Source organism: Heterocephalus glaber, unplaced genomic scaffold (genome assembly GCF_053883595.1).
Source record: "Heterocephalus glaber isolate CG9 unplaced genomic scaffold, H.glaber_assembly_v1.0 deba00001428, whole genome shotgun sequence".
NCBI classification, from domain to species: Eukaryota; Metazoa; Chordata; class Mammalia; order Rodentia; family Bathyergidae; genus Heterocephalus; species Heterocephalus glaber.
Window position 1 is genome coordinate 11,928,175 of NW_028258293.1, and position 19,989 is coordinate 11,948,163.

The window sequence follows — 19,989 nt, forward strand, 5'->3', positions numbered from 1 at the left end:
TTTTTGGAGTGCTGGTTTGATATTCATGAAGTTCCTGAGGTGCTCTTTATCATGAAAGTATCTTATTTCTCCATCAATTTTGAAAGATAGTTTTGCAGGGTACATCAATCTGGGTTGGAGGCTGTTTTCCTTTAGGGCTTGAAATACATCCCTCCAAGCTCTTCTTGCCTTGAGGGTTTGTATTGAGAAGTCTTCTGTGATTCTGATGGGCTTTCTTTGTATGTGATTTGTTTCTTTTCTCTCACTGCTTGTAGAATTTTGTTCTTCTGTTGGATTTCTGGAATCCTATTATATGCCTATGTGTAGATATTTTTTGATTAAGGCTAGCTCGAATCCTATATGCCTCACTTATCTGTATGTCAAGTTCTTTCCCCCTCCTTGGGGAGTTTTCTGCCATAACTTCTGTGAACAGTTTTCTTATGTCATCTGCACTCTCTCCTGTTTCTTTATTGACTCCAATCAGTCTTATGTTATTCTTCTTTGCATCGTCTAGCAGCTGCTGGATTGGTTTCTCATGTTCCTTTACAATTTTAAAGCAATTTTTCTTTTCCCCCTCACTAATTGCAATCTTTTCTTCTATATCTGAAATTCTATCCTCACATTGGTTCATTCTGCTGCGCAGACTTTCGATGAAGTTTTTAATCTCTTGGAAATCTGTTTGTATCTGTTTTATGGATTCCATTTGTTTCCTATGTTGGGATTCCATCATGTTCCTCAGATCCTCTATTTTTTTATCTCTGTCCTCTCTAGATTTATTAATCATGTCTTGCGCCATGAGAAAAATCTTTGCTGTTATCTGAGTAATTATTTCTGATTTCATTTTTCCCAGATCCTCTTTTGTTGCCAGTTCAGAGAGTCCAGGTGGTTGAGTATCAGAGTGTTCCATCTTGTTTCCCTTTGGGGTTGCTGTAGGTGATCCAGAAGTCTGTTTTTGAGGCTTGTTCACGTGTCTTCTCATTTCCACGGTGGGGGGGGGTGCTTCTGGCGCCTGCGCGGCTCACCTTCTCTGCCCTAGGAGCTTAGGATGGCAGCGGGGGAGCTTCCTTCTGGGTGCTGGGACCAGCTCACCTTCTCTGCCCCTTTTGTTTGCTAAAGTCACCTGCTTAGGACTGGTAGAGCAGATGGTAGAACCCAGCCAGTGTGACTGTACTCGCATGTGTAGCCCCTTTCTGTTTTGGAGCTGTTCATGAGGAAATTCTCTGGCTGCTTGATAGGAGGTCAAAGACTTGTCATTCCCAAGGAGCCATCTTCCCTACCCTGGAGGAAATGAGTGGCCACCTGCAGATGGATGAGGAAGAGTGCAGAGGGTCCATCTGCACACTGGAGACCGCCCATGCGAGTTCCTATCAGGAGATGGAAGTACCTGCACCGGAAGCTGCAGTTAGGACACGGACACCGGGTCGGTGAGGGCAGGAGGATGTGAGGGCTACAGTCACCGTGGCACAGGCAACACAGATGCTTTTCCTTCAGTTAAAAGGGTGCCAAGGTTGCAATGGGGGCGCTGCCACGCCTCCTCACGGATCTGAGCCCATGGCGGTAGCTCTATCCGGGCGGGCGGATTTGTCCGCGGCTTTTGGAGTAGGCACTGCAGCTCCCGAGCACCCACTCAAAGGCTCAGCACCCGGCACCACCCCTTTCCACCCTCACTCTCCTGCCAGGCCACTCTTGGGCAGTGACAAACATGGAGACAGAAAAGTTTACCTCAGACACCAGAGGGAGTGCAGGATTAAGATGGCTGCCCAGATTAGTCTTCTTTGCATCATCTAGCAGCTATTGGTTCCATTTTCCATGTTCTCTGTTGTTTTTAAGGTATCTCAGAGTATTTAGTCACCTGCATCAGTCTTACCATCTAGTTCTGATACTCTGTCCTCACATTGGTCATTTCTGCTGCTCATACTTTCAATAAAATTTTAATCTCCTGGATTTCCATTTGGTACCATTGTATGGACTCTACTTCTTTACTAAACTGATCATTCATATTTTGTTTTATTGTATTTAGCTCAACTAGCTTTTCATTTGTGTGGTTGGTAACCTCACTGGTCATTTTATTGATTAAGTCAATTATCTATTTAGAATCTCATTGATCTGGTTTTTTCTCTTCTTTTATCAGTTCCTATATTCAGCTCTTTGGCTTTTGATTTACTCCCCATTGATGCCCCATACATCAGCTTTAGGGGAGTTGGGAGCTTTTTGAGGCACATTTTGCTTTGTTTTTTCATGTTTTGTTCTTTGTTTTTTGTTTTTATTTGTTTGTTTTGCTAATGTTCATGAGTCGATTATAATGGAAAGACTATTGCTAGTTATGGGGATCTTTTTAGTGTTTGCTTTTCAATGATGCACTCTGTGTGTGCTTAACTATAGGCCTTTGCCTCTGTCCCAGGATCCAACCACTGCTTTCAATTTGGGACGGGAGTGAGCAGTATAAATAGCCCATTACCCCCTTCTCAGGAAATGAACTGCAGTATTGTTGATGACACAGAAATAAACCAGATATTTGCATGCAGTGAAAACCAATTAACAGCAACACTGTGCCACCTGCCAGAGGCAACCAAATCATCCACAATAATAAAGTCAAACTGAATACTGATGTACCATAAGAATCAATAAAAGTTACCACAGTAGCACCTTAGCCATAGAAAAGAGATCTATAATTATAAACATGAAGACAAACCAAATATGGACATACAGTAAATATCTACTGAATGCAACTGTATTGCCATTAACAATAACAAAACCTCAACAATAATTGCATAGAATTAACTAAATAGCTAAAGATTAATAAAGCTTAATAGTAATACTAGTAAAGATGGTGGGTTGGAGAAAAGGAAAATGAATGAAGTAAAATTTGAAAAATAAAGAAAAGGAAGGTGAGGAGGAGAGAATAGTAAAATAAAGGATCCTATTAAGGAGTAAGAGACAATTAATAGAATCAGAATGAAGTAACAAAAAACAGCAAACAAGAGAAAAAGGGAAAAAAAGAGACCAAAAAGAAAAAGAAAAAAAACCCCAAACTCCAAAAGCCAGTGAAGAAAGAAATGAGTTAAAAAGAAAATCTTCCTTCATGTTTCTGAATGAGTGGTTTCTCTCCAGGGTGCGCAGTATTGTAATACACCAGTTACAAGGGAGAGATAGTGAGGCACTACTAATATGTAATTTGTTTCTACAGTCACATTTGTGTGTGTGAAGGCTGAAACTTGCCTCACCTTTCCCACTGGGTGTGATCCATCTGTTTACTCCAGTTTCTCCCAGTGTCCATGTCCTTCTGTGCGCTCCAAGTCACAGCTTTCACTGTCTAGCTTTATGGCCTGTGGTTTGTGCCCACTCACTTCCACTCTAGAGGCCCCTCTGTCCATATGCCCCAAGTTGTGGCAACCATTCAAACTGAGGCGTATCCTTGTTCACACTGGTAGATGGGAAAAGCAAAGCAGATCACTGAGTTCTGTGCTGGATATAATCAGGGCTAGGGATCCAGCCAGACCATTGGAATTCATGCCAGCCCTTTCAGATGCTGCCCCTTCTGAAAGCCACATTGTGCTGGCCTGGTTCCTCACCTAAGAGTGTGGGACCTCTGGGTCTTTCCTGGCCTGAACTAAACGTTCACCCTCACCCTCTCTCTGATGTTCTTTTGTAAACATTTTCCACCCAGTCAATGTGGTAGAGTGGCACAAGAAACCCTCAAGTGTAGTTGCTCTGTAGTTCAGTCTTAAAGAATTAACCACTGCCCAAAATTGCTCCTGATTTAATCCTCTCAAATATGGTGGGTCCTGTACTGGATTTCTTCTCCAACTCTAGCCTGCCATACAGAAGGATTCACTTTAAGAGTAAAATCTTGAACTGTTTTTGCAGTTTACAAAGCTGTGGGCTTTTCTTGAAGTTAATGCTGCTGACCTGGTCTGTTGTTTCTCCCTGGGGCTTCTAACCCTCTCCAGGCTTATCTTGTGTCAGCAAAGACAGGTCCCCCTCCTTGGATGCCAGGGCTCAGAATTCCAGACTGCTTTGTTCTTTTCTCTGTATTGTGTTCCATTTCTCCAGCTTCTCTGTAAATTTCTCATTTTCCTGTAAGCTTCCTCCTCGTTCCCAAAGACCTATTTTTTTCTTGACCAAGTTGTTGTTGTCCAAGTGTCTCTATTTCAGATCCTAGAAAAGTTGTATTTTGCTGCTAGTTTCTATCCCACCATTTTTAATCCTCCATCCTGATCCACTTCACTTTAAAGCTCCTCCTGCAACACTGGCCAACTAATGAACTCAAACAGTAGTGCCTTCTGACCAAGGGATATACTATGGCTCAACCCGATGTTACAGTAGCTCAGCACAACTGCACATCTTAACCATAAGTATTGCCAAATAGCAGAACCCAGTTAGCTATCTAATGAAAAATCAGAGCAAAAGCCACATAGAGAAACTGAAAGCATGCTTTGCCTACACAGAATCATTATCAACTGATCTACTCAGGGTAATAGGTTAGACTACATAGCAAGGGCCTCCCTTGCCCAAGAACACCAGTAAAAGTCAAAAAGTGGGGAGAGTGACTATCTCCAGAGTTGTACAAACACCAAAAAAGAACACAAGCATCTAAAAAGACTCTGGAAATTCTGTCACCTTCAAAAGACACTAGCAAAGTTCCAACAATGAACCCTAAACCAAAAGAAATCTGTGAAATTATAGAAAAACAATTCCAAATAATTATTTTTTTAAATTTCAGTGAACTTCAAGAATAAAAGTATAAAAAGATATGGGAGCAAAATGGTGGCTGAGTAACCGACTATCTCCCCACAGAGAGACAAAGTTGAACTGCTAGTCACTCACCAGAGGACCTTCACAAAGCTGGGTAATCAGGTAAGAGACCACAGTGCCTGATGTCAGTATGATAATAAGATAAGCTACATTGAAGAAGACAGGAAGGGAAGAGTTGCCTGCATCACCCTCCCCCAACCCTAAGTAGCACAGTGTACAGTGTCCCCCAAGAGACATCTGCTTCTTGGAATAATAAGAGGATATTAAGGCCAGGACTCAGTCTTGAAACCTAGTCCCAGGCCTGTTATGGTGGAACTCAGTGCCAAGCAGAGCCCCCCAGCCCCCGCCCCCAGGCCAGGTCCCGAGGGCTGAACCTCCAGATCCCACTCATGAGACACAGCAAGAGACAGAGCCAAAATGTTCCTAATCCTGGGCCAGTATTTGCAGAAAGAGACCCTCACACAAGACAAAGGCATCTGGCCTAGAGGGACAGACTTGTGCATCTGCATCACCAGCCTTACTGTGAGTCTCAGCTCATCCCTGAGGCTGTGCAGGTCTCTGTAGCTATCAACTCACATGTGACTCTGCTTAGAGTCAGCTTTGAGGGCCCAGAGAATACGGCCTCAGCCTCCTCCCCCAACCTCACAGCACAGCATGGAGCAAAACTCCATTCCCCTGGGGCTGAGACAGGATCATAATCACAGAATTGCACTTTGGAACTCAATCTTCGGCCAGTGAAACTCAACACTGAGCTGATCCTAACCACCCCCATCGACAAGGAAGTCTCTATGGATGGGACTCCTGGACCTGCCCCAGTGCCAGGCAGAGGGATATGCGGTCCTGACTCATTGAACTTATATCCTGGCCAGTGCGCCCAGTGACTAGTTGCAGGGATCTCTGTCATGTGTTTCCCCTCAACTACAGGCGGTCTAGAGCAGTGTGGGTTTCGGTCCTTCCTTGTGCTTCACTGGTCTCAATGGGCTGTGTGCTCTGAGTGTGACCCAATCACGTGGCAGTGGGGGCCACAGGACTGCCCCTTCCCTCTTTCCTCCAGTCTCAGACAGTACAAGGCAGAGTAAAGGTCTGCTTAGGGGGAAAGCGGGGAGGGAGAGCCCAAAGCATTGCGAAGAGCCTGAGGCCAGTCCCTCTTTGGCGAGGCCCAGAGCCTGGCAGAACCCTACAGTGCCACACAGGGGTGATTGGGCGAGGTGTCTGAGCCTGCATGGCCCTGGCAGAGGCTCGTGAAGACCCTACGTTGTTCAGGCACTCCACTGGTTTATTCCGAAGAAAACAGAAACTGTGGATCCAGGAGAAACTTGGGCTTGGTGCATGCCCTAGCAGTGAAATCTAGGACATGCTTAGTCTGAAAGGGAAGAGATAGAATAAGATATTCCATGCCAATGGAACCAAAACTATATGTAGCAAAACATATAAACGTTAAGAGTAGGGCCAGGGATTTAGCTCAGTGGCACTGTGCCTGCCTTGAAAGCACAAAGTCCTGAGTTCGATCCCCAGTACAAAAAAAAAAATGTTAAGAGTATCATGGTAGTTATCAGAGGCTAGGGAGGAAAAAGGGGAGGAAAAGATGAGGAAGTTTGATCAATAAGTATTAAGTTAATGTTAGGAGAAGGAAGTCTGTATTCTCTCGCACAGTAGGGTGAATAAAGACAATAATAATGTACTGTATATTTCAAAAAAGCTAAAAGAACAGATTTTAAAAGTTTTACCATAAAGCAATCATAATTACTTGAGAAGATATGTTTACTGTGACTTGAATCTTGTATAATATGTACATATATCAAACAATCACATGGTGTTCATATGGAACCAGAAGAAACCCAGAATAGCAAAAGCAATCCTAGGCAATAAGAGTAAAGCAGCAAGCATCACAATCCTGGACTTCAAGTTAAATTGCAAAGCTACAGAGATCTGGCAAGCAGCAGTGTGGACCAGAATGGTGGGACTGCAGGAAGATCCATCCAGGGTTCTGTCCCAACCCCAGCTGCTTGGACACACAGGCCCACCTGGAAAAGAGCTGCACAGACACACAAGCAACAGCCAGAGGTCCCCCCAATACCATAGATAAGTATGTGCACATCTCAGTGAGCAGCAGTGTGGACCAGAGAGGCGCAGCTTCAGGCAGGTCCAGCCAAGGCCCCAAGCCAACCCTAGCCACTTGGGCACATAGGCCCAAGCCAAAGACCCACCTGGAAAAGAGCTGCACAGGCACACAATCATCAGCCAGAGGCTCCCCCACCCCCACCCCAATATCATTGGTAAGTGAGTGGAGACCCTAGCCAAAAGCCTGCTCAGACACCAGGGACTGGGGTGCACAGCCCCCAGCCAAAGGCACACCTAGACAACAGCTACATAGGGGGAAGGCCCTAGCCAGAAGCACACATAGAAACCATCCCAAGTGTTCACAGACCCCAGCCAGAAGCCTGCCCAGACAACAGGTCAGCTTAGGGATCCAGAAGGCCACCATTCTGAACCCAGGAATTGGTCCACTGGTGAGCAGCAGACAAAAGGTCATTCAGTGGCTTGCTGAGAATTGAAGACCACTGAGTGAGCAAAAAGTTGCCTCAACAAAGGCACAGCAGGCTGCGTCTGTTGAAATGAGAAGACACATAAACAAGTCTCCAAGCCAGACTTCCAGATTGTTTAAGGCAACCCCAAAGGGAAATGAGATGGAACAATCTCATACTCAACCACCTGGACTCCCTGAACTGGCAACAAAAGAAGATCTGGGCTGGGAATTTAGCTCAGTGGTTCCGCCATCTGCCTCAAAACCTCAAGGACCTGAGTTCAATCTCTGGTACCAAAAAAAAAAAAAAAAGAGGATCTGGAAAAGAATTTCTCAGATAACAACAGAGATTGTGCCCATAGTGCAAGACATGATTAATAACTCTAGAGCAGACACAGATTAAAAAAAAAATAGAGGACCTGAGGAACATGATGGAATCCCAACATAGGAAACAAATGGAATCCATAAAACAGATGCAAACAGATTTCCAGGAGATTAAAAACTCCTTCAAAAGTTTATGCAGCAGAATGAGCCAATGTGAGGATGGAATTTCAGATATAGAAGATAGGATTGCAATTAGTGATCAGGAAAAGAAAATTTTCTTAAAAATAATAAAGAACCATGAGAAATCAATCCAGCAGCTGCTAGACGATGCAAAGAAGAATAACGTAAGACTGATTGGAGTCAATGAAGAAACAGGAAAGAGTGCAGACAACATAAAAAAAAGTGTTCACAGGGCTGGAGATTTAGCTTATTGGTTCCAGCACCTGCCTTGCAGGTGCAAGGTCCTAAGTTCAATCCCTGTTACCAAAAAAAGAAAAAAGAACTGTTCACAGAAGTGATGGCAGAAAACTTCCCAAGTAGGGGAAAAGAACTTGGCATACAGATAAGTGAGCCATACAGGACTCCAACTAGCCATGATCAAAAATCATGTACAGCTAGGCATATAACAGTTAAGATTCCAGAAACCCAAATGAAGAACAAAATTCTACAAGCAGTTAGAGAAAAGAAACAAATCCCATACAAAGGAAAGCCCATCAGAATCACAGCAGACTTCTCAACACAAACCCTCAAGGCAGCTTGGAGTGACGTATTTCAAGCCCTAAAGGAAAACAGCCTCCAACCCAGATTGATGTACCCTGCAAAACTATCTTTCAAAATTGTTGGAGAAATAAGATACTTTCATGACAAAGAGAACCTGAGGAACTTCATGAATACAAATCTACAGTGATGGGCCAGGGATTTAGCTCAGTGGTGCCACACCTGCCTGGAAAGCGCAAGGTCCTGAGTATGATCCCTGGTACTGGAAAAAAAAGAAAGAAAATGAAAGGGCTGAGGATGTAGCTCAGTGCAATGACCCTGGGTTCAATCCTTAGAATTGTAAAAAATAAAAACAAAGCTACAGTGATAAAAACAGCATGGTGCTGGTACATAAACAGACATGTGAATCAATGAAAGAGAGTAGAGGATGCAGAAACCCAGGGCATGTTCACCTATTTGATGTTTGACAAAAGGACCAAAAACATGCAAGGAAGGAAAGACAGCCTTTAATAAATGGTGCAAGGGCCAGGGATTTAGCTCAGTGGTTCCACCGCCTGCCTTGCAAGCGGAAGGACCCAAGTTCGACCCCTGGTACCAAAAAAAAAAAAATGGTGCAAGGGAAACTGGCTATCCACATACAGAAGATTGAATCTAGACCTATATCTCTCACCACATAATAAACTAAAATCAAAATGAATCAAAGATCTAAACTTTAAAATAGTAACCCTTAATGTGCTGGAAGATGAAATAGGTAAAACTCTTAAAATCATAGGCATGGACAAGGACTTTCTGAACAAAACCCCAATTGCACAAGAAATAACATCAACAATAAATGAGATCATACCAAATTAAAAAGCTTCTGCACCACAATGTAAACCACCAACAAGTGACAGTCTGCAGAAGGAGATAACATTTTTGCCAGAACTTTTCAGACTGAGATTAGTACCTAGAGTACATAAACAAAAAATTAGATGCCCCAAAATAAAAGGCCCATCAAAAAATGGACAACTGAAATGAATAGACACTTCTCAGAAAAAGAAGTACAAATGGCCAACAAATACATGAAAAAATGTTCAACATCACTGGTCACTAGATAAATGAAAATTAAAACAACGCTAAGATTTCATCTTACTCCAAAAAGAATGGCTATCATCAAAAAATCAAATAATAACAAATGCTGGTAAGGTTTGGGGAAAAAGGAACCCTTCTGTACTGTTGATGGTAATGTAAACTAGTATAAACATTACAGAAATCAGTATGGATATTCCTCAAGAAACTAAAACTAGAAGTTTTATTCAAGCCAGTTATTCCCCTCTAGGTATCTCCCCAAAACAGTTAAACATATCATATTACAATTATATATGCATACACATGTGTATAGCAGCACAATTCATAATATCTAACTCTTGGAAGCAGTCTATATGTCCATCAACAGATGAATGCATAAAGAAAACATGGTGTTTACACAACACAGACTCTCCCATAAAGAAAGATAAACTTGAGTCATTTGTAAGAAAATGGATGCACCTTGACAACATAATGTCAATACACAAATTTAAATAAACCAGACAGACAAGCTTAAATATTACATGGTTCTCTCATATGAGAAACCCAAAGTATAAATAAAAATCAAAATGGAAGGTAAGTAATAGGAAACAGGAAGATGATCTTTTGCAGAAGGGAAGGAAAGCAGGAGACGCAGAATAGGGATAGGAAGGGGAGAGTGAGGGGAGAGGGAGGAGATTTTTTTAGAAGGATTAAGATGGAGGGGGTGAAAGGTGCACAGGTAATGGGGAAAAAAATAAGAACCAAGATTCATCATGTACAGGTACAAGCACCCAGTGATAAATGTAAACGTATTGTATACTTAAAATGTACCAATAAAAGAATTTAAAAAGGATTAAGATGTGTTATATATTTGAACCAACTACCCAAGAGGAATGTAATCATTATGTACTGCAAACACATACTAATAAAAAATTTAAATTGAGGAAAAAATATCACATGGTACCCCAGACATAGGTACAATGCATAAACTTTTCAATTAGTTAAAGAGGGAGAACAATACACACATAAAACAAGAATTCTAACAAAAAAATAGAAACTTTTCCTGAGTTCAATCCCTGGTACAAAAAAAAAGAAAAGAAATAGAAACTTTTTAAAAATCAAAAACAAAAACAGCATTGTGGCATACACCTATAATCTCAGCATTCTGGGAGGCTAAAATAAGATAATCCCACATTCAGTTTATCCAGGACATTTTAGAAACCTTGCAAAAGCCTGTCTCAAAAAATAGATAAACAGGGCCAGGGATTTAGCTCAGTGGCACTGTGCCTGTCTCGAAAGTGCAAGGTCCTGAGTTTGATCCCCGGTACTGAAAAAAATAAATTAAGTAATAAATAAACAAATAAATAAATAAGGACTGGGGGTGTGGCTCAGTGCAAAGAAATTATAGTACACCATCATGAGACCTAATGTATGTGTAATAGGCAGGCAAAAGGAAAATAAAAGATAAAAATAGCCAGAAAGCATATTTAAAGAAATAATGGATGAAAATTTTCCTAATTTAAAGGAGGTAATGTCAAGGTATAAGTGCAGAGGTTTCCAGTAAAATTGAAACAAAGATCAAATAGCTGAATATGTCTGGGGAGGTTTCTGTATCCTCAATTCTGTTCCATTCCTCCACTTGTCTGTTTTTGTTCCAGTACCTTGCCATTCTTATCACTATTGCTTTGTAGTATAGCTTGAAGTCTGGTACTGCTATGCCACCTGCTATGCTCTTATTGCCCAAAATTACTTTCGTTATTTGGAGTCTCTTCTGGCTCCACATGAATTTTAGGATTGTTTTCTCTAGATCTATAAAGTATATTGTATTTTGAATGGGACTGCACTGAATCTATATAGCAGTTTTGGAAGTATGGCCATTTTGACAATATTGGTTCTGCCTATCCAGGAGCAACATCTTTCCATTTTCTAATGTCCTCTTTAATCTCCTTCAGAGTACTGTAGTGTTCTTTGTAGACCTCTTTCACTACTGTGAATAGTATTGTTTTCATAATTTCCTTCTCATCCCATTCATTGTTGGTGTACACAATTGCTAATGTTTATTGTGTGTTGATCTTGTATCCTGCTACTTTGCTGAAATTGGTTATTAATTCTAATAGTTTCTTGGTGGAGTTCTTTGGGTCTTCCATGTAGAGTATCATGTCATTGGCAAATAATGATAATTTGAGTTCTTCCTTTCCTACATGTATCCCTTTTATTTCTTATTCATGCCTAATTGCTCTGTATAATGTCCCAAGTACTATGTTGAACAGCAGAGGTGATAGTGGACATCCCTGTCTTGTTCCTGATTTTCTGGAGAATGCTTTTAGGTTATCCCTGTTTCATATGATGCTGGCTGTTGGTTTGTCATAAATGGGTTTTTTTCATAGATGGTTTTTAATCATATTCAGGTATGGTTGTTCCATACCTGTTTTTTTTCAGTTTTTATCATGAAGGGGTGTTGGATTTTGTCAAAAGCCTTTTCTGCATCTATTGATATGATCATATGGTCTTTGACCTTCCTGTTTATGTGATGTATTACATTTATAGTCTTACATATGTTGAACTACCCTTACATCTTTGGGATGAAACCTACTTGATCATGGAATATTAGCTTTTTGATAATATGATGCATTCTATTTGTTAATATCTTGTTGAGGATTTTTGCAACTATGTTCATTAAAGAAACCAGCCTACAGTTCTCTTCTTTAGTTGGGTCTTTATCCGGTTTGGGGGATCCGGGTGATAGTGGCTTCCATAAATGAATTTGGGAGCATTCCATCCCTTTCAATTTCCTTGAAGAGCTTGAGGGGTATTGGTGATATAACATCCTTAAAGGTTTTCTGGAATTCAGCCATGAATCCATCAGGTCCTCGGCATTTCTTAGTTGGTAGATTCTTCATTACTGAGTCAGTTTCACTGCTTATGATTGGGTTGTTAAAGTCATAGAAGTAGACAGTAGAATGATGGTGAATAGAGCCTGGGAAGGTGAAGTGAGAGGAAGGATAGAGGGAGGTGAAATAATGGGCACCAAAATAGAGTTAAATAAGACAAACTGGAAGATTCTGTACAACAGTAGGCTAACTATTATCTATACAAGTTTTTTACATATTTTGAAATAACTTAAAGAACAATTTATCACAGAAATGATAAATGTTGAGGACAAGAAAATATTAATTACCCAAATTTGACCATTATACTTTGTATATATGTGCCAAGATATCATACTGTACCCCATAAATTATATATAAATATGTGTCAAATAAAAATATCATTAATATGAACCTTCTAGTGCATATATTTTGAGATGCAAACATTTGTATAGGGAATGACGAAGTCTAGCACTGGTTGATACTACAGAACAGTTTTCCATATTAATTGTGCTGATTGATAAAGTGAACTGATAGTTCTTGTAGTTCTATGATTCCTTTGAATCTTATCTAATTAGTTTTTGTTTAATGTTTTTAATGACCATATTAATGAGCAAATAGTGGTACCTCACTCTGGGTTGAATCATCATTTTCCCAATGAAGAATAATGCTAAGTAGCTTTTTAAAGTGTTTATTAGTCATTTGTACATCCTCAGTTTGAAATGCCTGCTCAAGACTTCTGTTCCTTCCTTTGTTTTTGTTCAACTATTTGCTTTTTTTTTTTTTTTTAGATTTAAGGAGATAGATTTAATGAGTGAAAAATATTGGAAACTCTCATAATTTAACTCTATGTCTTATTTTAATTAAATTTTTTGGTACATTTTAGGTATACAACACAATTACATTTCGCATTGGGAATTGTACCTTTACATAATGCATCTTTGTTCTTATTTTTTCCCCATTCCTAGCCCTCCCTTCACCCCCTCCACCCTTCCCTATTTACAAAGACTTTATTTCCATTTTTTCCATTTCTCAGTATTTTTCCTTTCCCTTCTTTCCTTTCCCCTGCCCCTCCCACTACCACTACCCTTTGGACCTTTTCTTCCTATTTGGCATTATCGATTATTCATTCTAATCATTGGTACATTTTAGGTATACAATATAATGACATTCATCATTGGAAATTTGCACCTTTACATAGTCTCTCTTGGTTCTTATTTTTCACCCTTGCCCAGCCCTCCCTTCAACCCCTCCATTCCTCGCTATTTACAAAGACTTTGTTCTACTTTTCCATTTTCTCATATTAATTCCATTCCCTTCTATCCTTTCCCCTAGCCCTCCCACTTCCTTCACCTTTGCCCCTTTTCTTCCTATTTCACATTACCTATTACACATTTAGTCCTTATTTACACTTTCAGTTTCTCACACCAGAGACATTATTCGGTATTTATACATGTGTGTCCTATTTATTTCACTGAAGAGTATCACCTCAATGTACATCCACTTAGCTATAAATGTTTCTAATTTCTCATTTTTTGTGGCTGAGTAGTACTCCATTTTATTAAAAAACCACATTTTTGTAATCCAGTCTCCAGTTGATGGGCATTTGGGCTGTTTACAAGTTTTAGCTATTACAAACTGTGCTGCTATGAACATGGGCACACATATATCACTGTGGTATGATTCTTTTAATTCTTTGGGGAAGACCCCCAGCAGTGGAATAGCGGGCTCAAATGGGACTTCCAGTCCTAGTTCTTTGAGGCATCTCCATACTGATTTCCAGTATACACCAGTTGCACCAGTCTACACTCCCACCAGCAGTGGAGCAGGGTTCCTCTTTCCCCACAGCCCCACCAGCATTTGTTATTGGTTGATTTCATGATAGCAGTCATTCTTTCTGGAGTGAAGTGGAATCTCAGCATTATTTTCATTTGCATCTCTCTAATGACCAGTGATATTGAACATTTTTTCATGTATTTAGTTGCTATTTCTACTTCTTTGTCTGAGAAATGTCTGTTCATTTCAGATGCCCATTTTCGGATTGGGGCTTTAAATTTGGGATGTCGGATCTTTTTAAGTTCTTTATAGTTTCGAGATAGTAGACCTTTGTCTGAGGAAGAGCAGGTGAAGATTTTTTCCCACATTGTGGGTTGCCTCTTCACACTGCTGGTGGTTTCTCTTGCTGTGCAGAAGCCTTTTAATAAGAAGAGATCCCACTTGTTGATTGTTTGTGCTAGTTCACGGGCAACTGAGGTTTTGTTCATAAAATCTTTTCCTACACCGATGTCTTCAAGGGTTCTACCTAACCTCTGTTCCAACTGGTTCAGAGTTTCTATTTTAATATTTAGATCTTTAATCCATTTTGATTTTAGTTTAGTGCATGGTGAGAGATACAGGTCTAGTTGTAATCTTTGGCAAGTTGAAGCCCAATTTTTCCAGCACCATTTATTAAAGAGGCTATCTTTCTTCCAGTGAGGGTGTTTGGCTCCTTTATCGAGATGGCTGAGTGTGTCTGGAGTTGTTTCTGCATCTTCTAATCTGTTCCACTTGTCCTCAAGTCTGTTTCTTTGTCAGTACCATGCTGTTTTTATCACAGTAGCTTTGTAGTAGAGTAGCAGGTTGGGGATTGTGATACCCCCTGCCATGTCTCCGTTACCTAGAATTGCTTTTGCTATTCTGGGTCTCTTCTTGTTCCAAATGAATTTTTGGATTGTTTTCTCAAGGTCCATGAAGTATGCTGCTGGGATCTCAATTGGAATTGCATTGAATCTATATAGCAGTTTTGGAAGTATGGCCATTTTCACTATATTAATCCTTCCTACCCAGGAGCAGGGGATGTCTGTCCATTTTCTGATATCATCTTCAATCTCTCTTTTCAGAGTGCCATAGTTTTCAGAGAAGAGGTCTTTGATTTCTTTAATTAGGTTGATTCCTAAATATTTCAGTTTTTTGGATGCTATTGTGAAAGGAATTATTTGCCCTATTTCTGTCTCAGTGAGTCTGTCATTTGTGTAGAGGAAAGCTATTGATTTTTGTGTGTTGACCTTGTAACCAGCTACTTGACTGAATTTGGTTATTAAGTCTAGAAGACTTTTGGTGGAGTTCTTGGGGTCTTCTATATAGAGTATCATGTCATCTGCAAATAATGACAATTTGACTTCTTCATTTCCTATCTTTATTCCTTTTATTTCTTTCTCTTGTCTAATTGCTGTGGCTAATGTTTCCAGAACTATATTGAACAAGAGTGGTGACAGTGGACATCCTTGTCTTGTTCCTGATTTTAGTGTGAAGGATTTCAGTTTTTGACCATTTAGTATGATACTGGCTGTTGGTTTTTCATAGATGGCTTTTATCAGTTTGAGATAGAGACCATCTATTCCAATTTTTTGTAGAGTTTTTATCATAAATGCATGTTGGATTTTGTCAAATGCTTTTTCTGCATCTATGGAGATAATCATATGGTTTTTGTCCTTGGCTCTATTGATAGAGTGTATTACATTGATTGATTTGCGTATATTGAACCATCCCTGCATCCCTGGGATGAATCCTACTTGATCAGGGTGTATGATCTTCTTGATGATCTTCTACATTCTGTTTGCCAGTATCTTATTAAGGATTTTTGCATCACTGTTCATTAGTGAGATTGGCCTATAGTTCTCCTTTTCAGTTGGGTCTTTCTCTGCTTTGGGGATCAAGGTGATGCTTGCTTCCAGGAATGAATGTGGGAGTATTGCTTCCCTTTCAATTTCACTGAAGAGTTTAAACAGTAGTGGCAGCAGTTCCTCTCTAAATGTCTTGTAGAATTCAGCAGTGAAGCCATCAGGGCCCGGGCTTTTCTTAGTTGATAAGTTTTTAATTACATTTTCAATTTCATTGGTTGATATTGGGTTGTTCAGAATTTTTAGGTCTTCTTCGTTCAACTTTGGTAATTCATATGTATCTAGGAATCTGTCCATTTCTTCTGTGTTGTCCATCTTATTGGTGTATAGGCTCTGGAAGTAGGTATTGATGATCCTCTGGATTTCTGCTGGGTCTGTTGTCATTTCACCCTTTTCATTCCTAATTGCATGGACTTGGGCCTTTTCTTTCCTTTTTCTGACAAGGTTGGCTAAGGGTTTGTCAATTTTGTTGATTCTTTCGAAGAACCAACTCTTGGCTTCATTGATTTTTTTGTATTGTTCTCTTAGTCTCCATTGCATTGATTTCTCCTCTGATCTTTATAATTTCTTCCCTTGTATGAGCTCTGAGGTTGTCCTGTTCTTCTTTGTCTAGAAGCTTGAGGTGTTTAATTGGGCTCATTCTGTTTTCCTAATATGTGTATTCACTGCTATGAATTTCCCTCGTAAGACTGCTTTCATTGTGTCCCATAGATTCCAATATGTTGTATTGTCATTGTCATTTAATTGAAGGAACTGTCTGATTTCTTCTTTAATTTCCTCTGTGACCCATTGGCTATTCAGAAGTGTGTTGTTCAGTTTCCACATATTTATGAAATTGTTTGAGTTTCTTTTGCTATGGATCTCCAATTTGATTGCACTATGGTCTGATAATATACAGGGGTAACTTCAATTCCTTTGCAGTTACTTAAACATGTTCTATGTGTGAGTATGTGGTCTATTTTGGAGAATGAGCCATGTGCAGCTGAGAAGAATGTGTATTCTGATTTTGTGAGGTGCAACACTCTGTAAACATCTGTTAAGTTCATTTGTTCAAGAGTTCGATTGAGTTCTAGTATTTCATTACTTATTTTTTGTCTAGTTGATCTATCTATTTGTGACAGTGGGGTGTTGAGGTCCCCCACTACAATTGTATTAGTGCATATATGATTTTTCATGTCCATTAATATTTGTTTTATATAGTTGGATGCACTAGTGTTTGGTGCATAGATATTTATGATTGTCATCTCTTCCTCTTGGATTCTTCCCTTTACAAGGATGTAGTGTCCTTCTTCATCTCTCTTAATCAGTGTTGGTTTGAAATCTACTTGATCTGCAAAGAGGATAGCTACTCTTGCTTTTTTTCGGGTTCCTGTCACATGGAGTATTGTTTTCCACCCTTTAACTTTCAGTGTATGAGTTTCCTTTTGAATTAAGTGTGTTTCTTGTATGCAGCATATTGTTAGATTTTGCTTCTTGACCCATTCTGCCAGTCTATTTCTTTTGATAGGTAAATTGAGACCATTAACATTGATGGTTATAACTGAAACGTATTGACTTGTCATTGCCATGACTTTTTCTTTTCTTTGGGTTCTTCCCCTTTACATTTAATTTCTTGTCATGCCAGATGGGCTCATTTCTCCCCCTTTCCATTTAATTTCTTGTCATGCCAGATGGGTTCATTCTGCTTTGCTTCCTGGGGTTGTGATCCTCAATATCTGTTCCTAGGATATTGTGTAAAATTCTTTGGAGTGCTGGTTTGGTATTCACAAAGTTCCTAAGGTGCTCTTTGTCATGAAAGTATCTTATTTCTCCATCAATTTTGAAAGATAGTTTTGCAGGGTACATCAATCTGGGTTGGAGGTTGTTTTCTTTTAGGGCTTGGAATATCTCACTCCAAGCTCTTCTTGCCTTGATGGTTTGTGTTGAGAAGTCTGCTGTGATTCTGATGGGCTTTCCTTTGTATGTGATTTGTTTCTTTTCTCTGACTGCTTGGAGAACTTTGTTCTTCTGTTGAGTTTCTGGAATCTTAACAATTGTATGCCTATGTGCAGATTTTTTTTGATCAAGGCTATTTGGAGTCCTATATGCCTCACTTATCTGTATGTCAAGCTCTTTTCCCCTGCTTGGGAAGTTTTCTGCCATTATTTCTGTGAAGAGATCTTTTATGTCATCTCCACTCTCTCCTGTTTCTTCATTGAGCCCAATCAGTCTTATGTTATTCTTCTTTGCATCATCTAGCAGCTGCTGGATTGATTTCTCATGTTCCCTTATAATTTTGAAGCAATTTTTCTTTTCCTGGTCACTAATTGCAGTCTTATCTTCTATATCTGAAATTCTGTCCTCACATTGGCTTATTATGCTGTGTAGACTTTCAGTGGAGTTTTTCATGTCCTGGAAATCTATTTGCATCTGTTTTATGGATTCCATTTGTTTCTTATATTGAGGTTCCATCATGTTCCTGAGCTCCTCTCTAGATTTATTAATCATGTCTTGCACTAGGGGCACAATTTCTCCTGTTATCTGAGAAATTATTTCTGATTTCATTTTTTCCAGATCCCCTTTTGTTGCCAGTTCAGTGGGTCCAGGTGGTTGAGTATCAGAGTGTTCCATCTCATTTCCCTTTGGGGTTGCTGTAGGTGATCTGGGAGTCTGGTTTTGAGATTTATTTACATGTTTTCTCATTTCGACTTGGGGGAGGCTGTTGGCACCTGCACGGATTATGTCCTCTGAGCTGGGAGAGGTGGGACAGGGGCCAGGAGCAGCCATAGGGATGGTGGACCAAAAGCCCTTTCCAGTGGGCTGGGAGCAGTGGGAGGGATGGTGGCTGGGAAGCCCCTTCCTCTGGTCCAGGAGCAGTGGGATGGTGGCTCAGAAGCCCCTTCCTCTGGGCCAGGAGCAGTGGGATGGTGGCCCAGAAGCCCCTTCCTCTGGGCCAGGAGTGGCGGGACAGAAGGAAGCCCAAACGCCCTTTCCTCTGGGCTGGGAGCAGCAGGACGGATGGTGACCGGGAAGCCCCTTCCTCTGGACCAGGAGCAGTGGGATGGCGGATCAGAAGCCCCTACCTCTGGGCCGGGAGCAGCGGGATTCAGTACCATGGTCTGGTGGTCTGGTGTCCTCTACTTCTTTGTAGTGTGGAACCAGGTGGCTGTACAGAGGAGTGGGGGGTGGGGGGTCCAGTGGATTGTTGCTGGGGCGTGGGCTGCTTCAGCATCTTCCATGTGACTAGGGACCTCAGTAGGGCGTGTGCAGACCTGCCTGTCTGCAGCGGGCTGATTGATTTGCTTTTTCTTATTGATTTGTAGGAGGTTTTATAATTCTTTTTTTTTTTTTTTTTTTTGGTACCAGGGATCAAACTCGGGTCCTTGCACTTGTGCAGCAGGCAGCAAAACCACTGAGCTAAATCATTGGCCCAGGAGGTTTTAAAGATATATAATCATTATATGACTCCTTCAGTGGTTTATCTATATTATATATACCTTCTCCTACTTCCATTGATGAAATGATAATATTAATTTTAATAAACTCTAATTTTCCATATTTTCATTTAAAAAATTCAAATGAGATGTTCACATAGAAATAATAATCAAACTTTCAACAATAAAATACAAACAGAATGATAAAAATCAGAGAGCAGAAAGAGAAAAGAAGTTCATTACATACAAAGGAATCCCAATATGACTGTGGTAACTTCTCAACAGAAACTGTGCAAGCCCCGACAAACTGGGATCATATATTAAAAGCACAGAAAGAAAAAAAATTGTCAACCAAGAATACTTTGCCCAGTATAGCAATCTTTCAGAAATGATGCAGAAAAACAACTTTCCATACAAACAAAGCCAGTGTAGTTCATAACCACTTGGCCTGTTTCACAGGAATTGCTAAAAGTAATACTTTAAACTAAAAAGGCTGTTATTAATAACAAAAAACCTTGGGGCTGGGGATTTAGGTCAGTGGTGCTGCCACCAGCCTCACAAGCACAAGGTCCCGAGTTTAATCCCTGGTACAAAAAAAAAAAATTAATAACATAAGACTGATAGTAGTCAATGAAGAAACAGGAGAAAGTATAATTGACATAAAAAAGCTGTTCACAGAAGTAATAGTAGAAAACATCCCAGAC

At 40.3% G+C, this 19,989-nt stretch overlaps 1 protein-coding gene across 1 annotated transcript in view; it reads left to right on the forward strand.

Moving 5' to 3' along the window:
* LOC101711316 (mas-related G protein-coupled receptor member A-like) overlaps positions 1-19,989 on the forward strand; it is a 37,678-nt gene that overhangs the window by 7,624 nt on the left and 10,065 nt on the right. Inside the window, exon 2 of the mRNA XM_004851784.2 lies at positions 4,703-4,836. The gene's annotated coding sequence lies outside the window, so the exon portion shown is untranslated. The remainder of the gene's footprint in view (positions 1-4,702; positions 4,837-19,989) is intronic.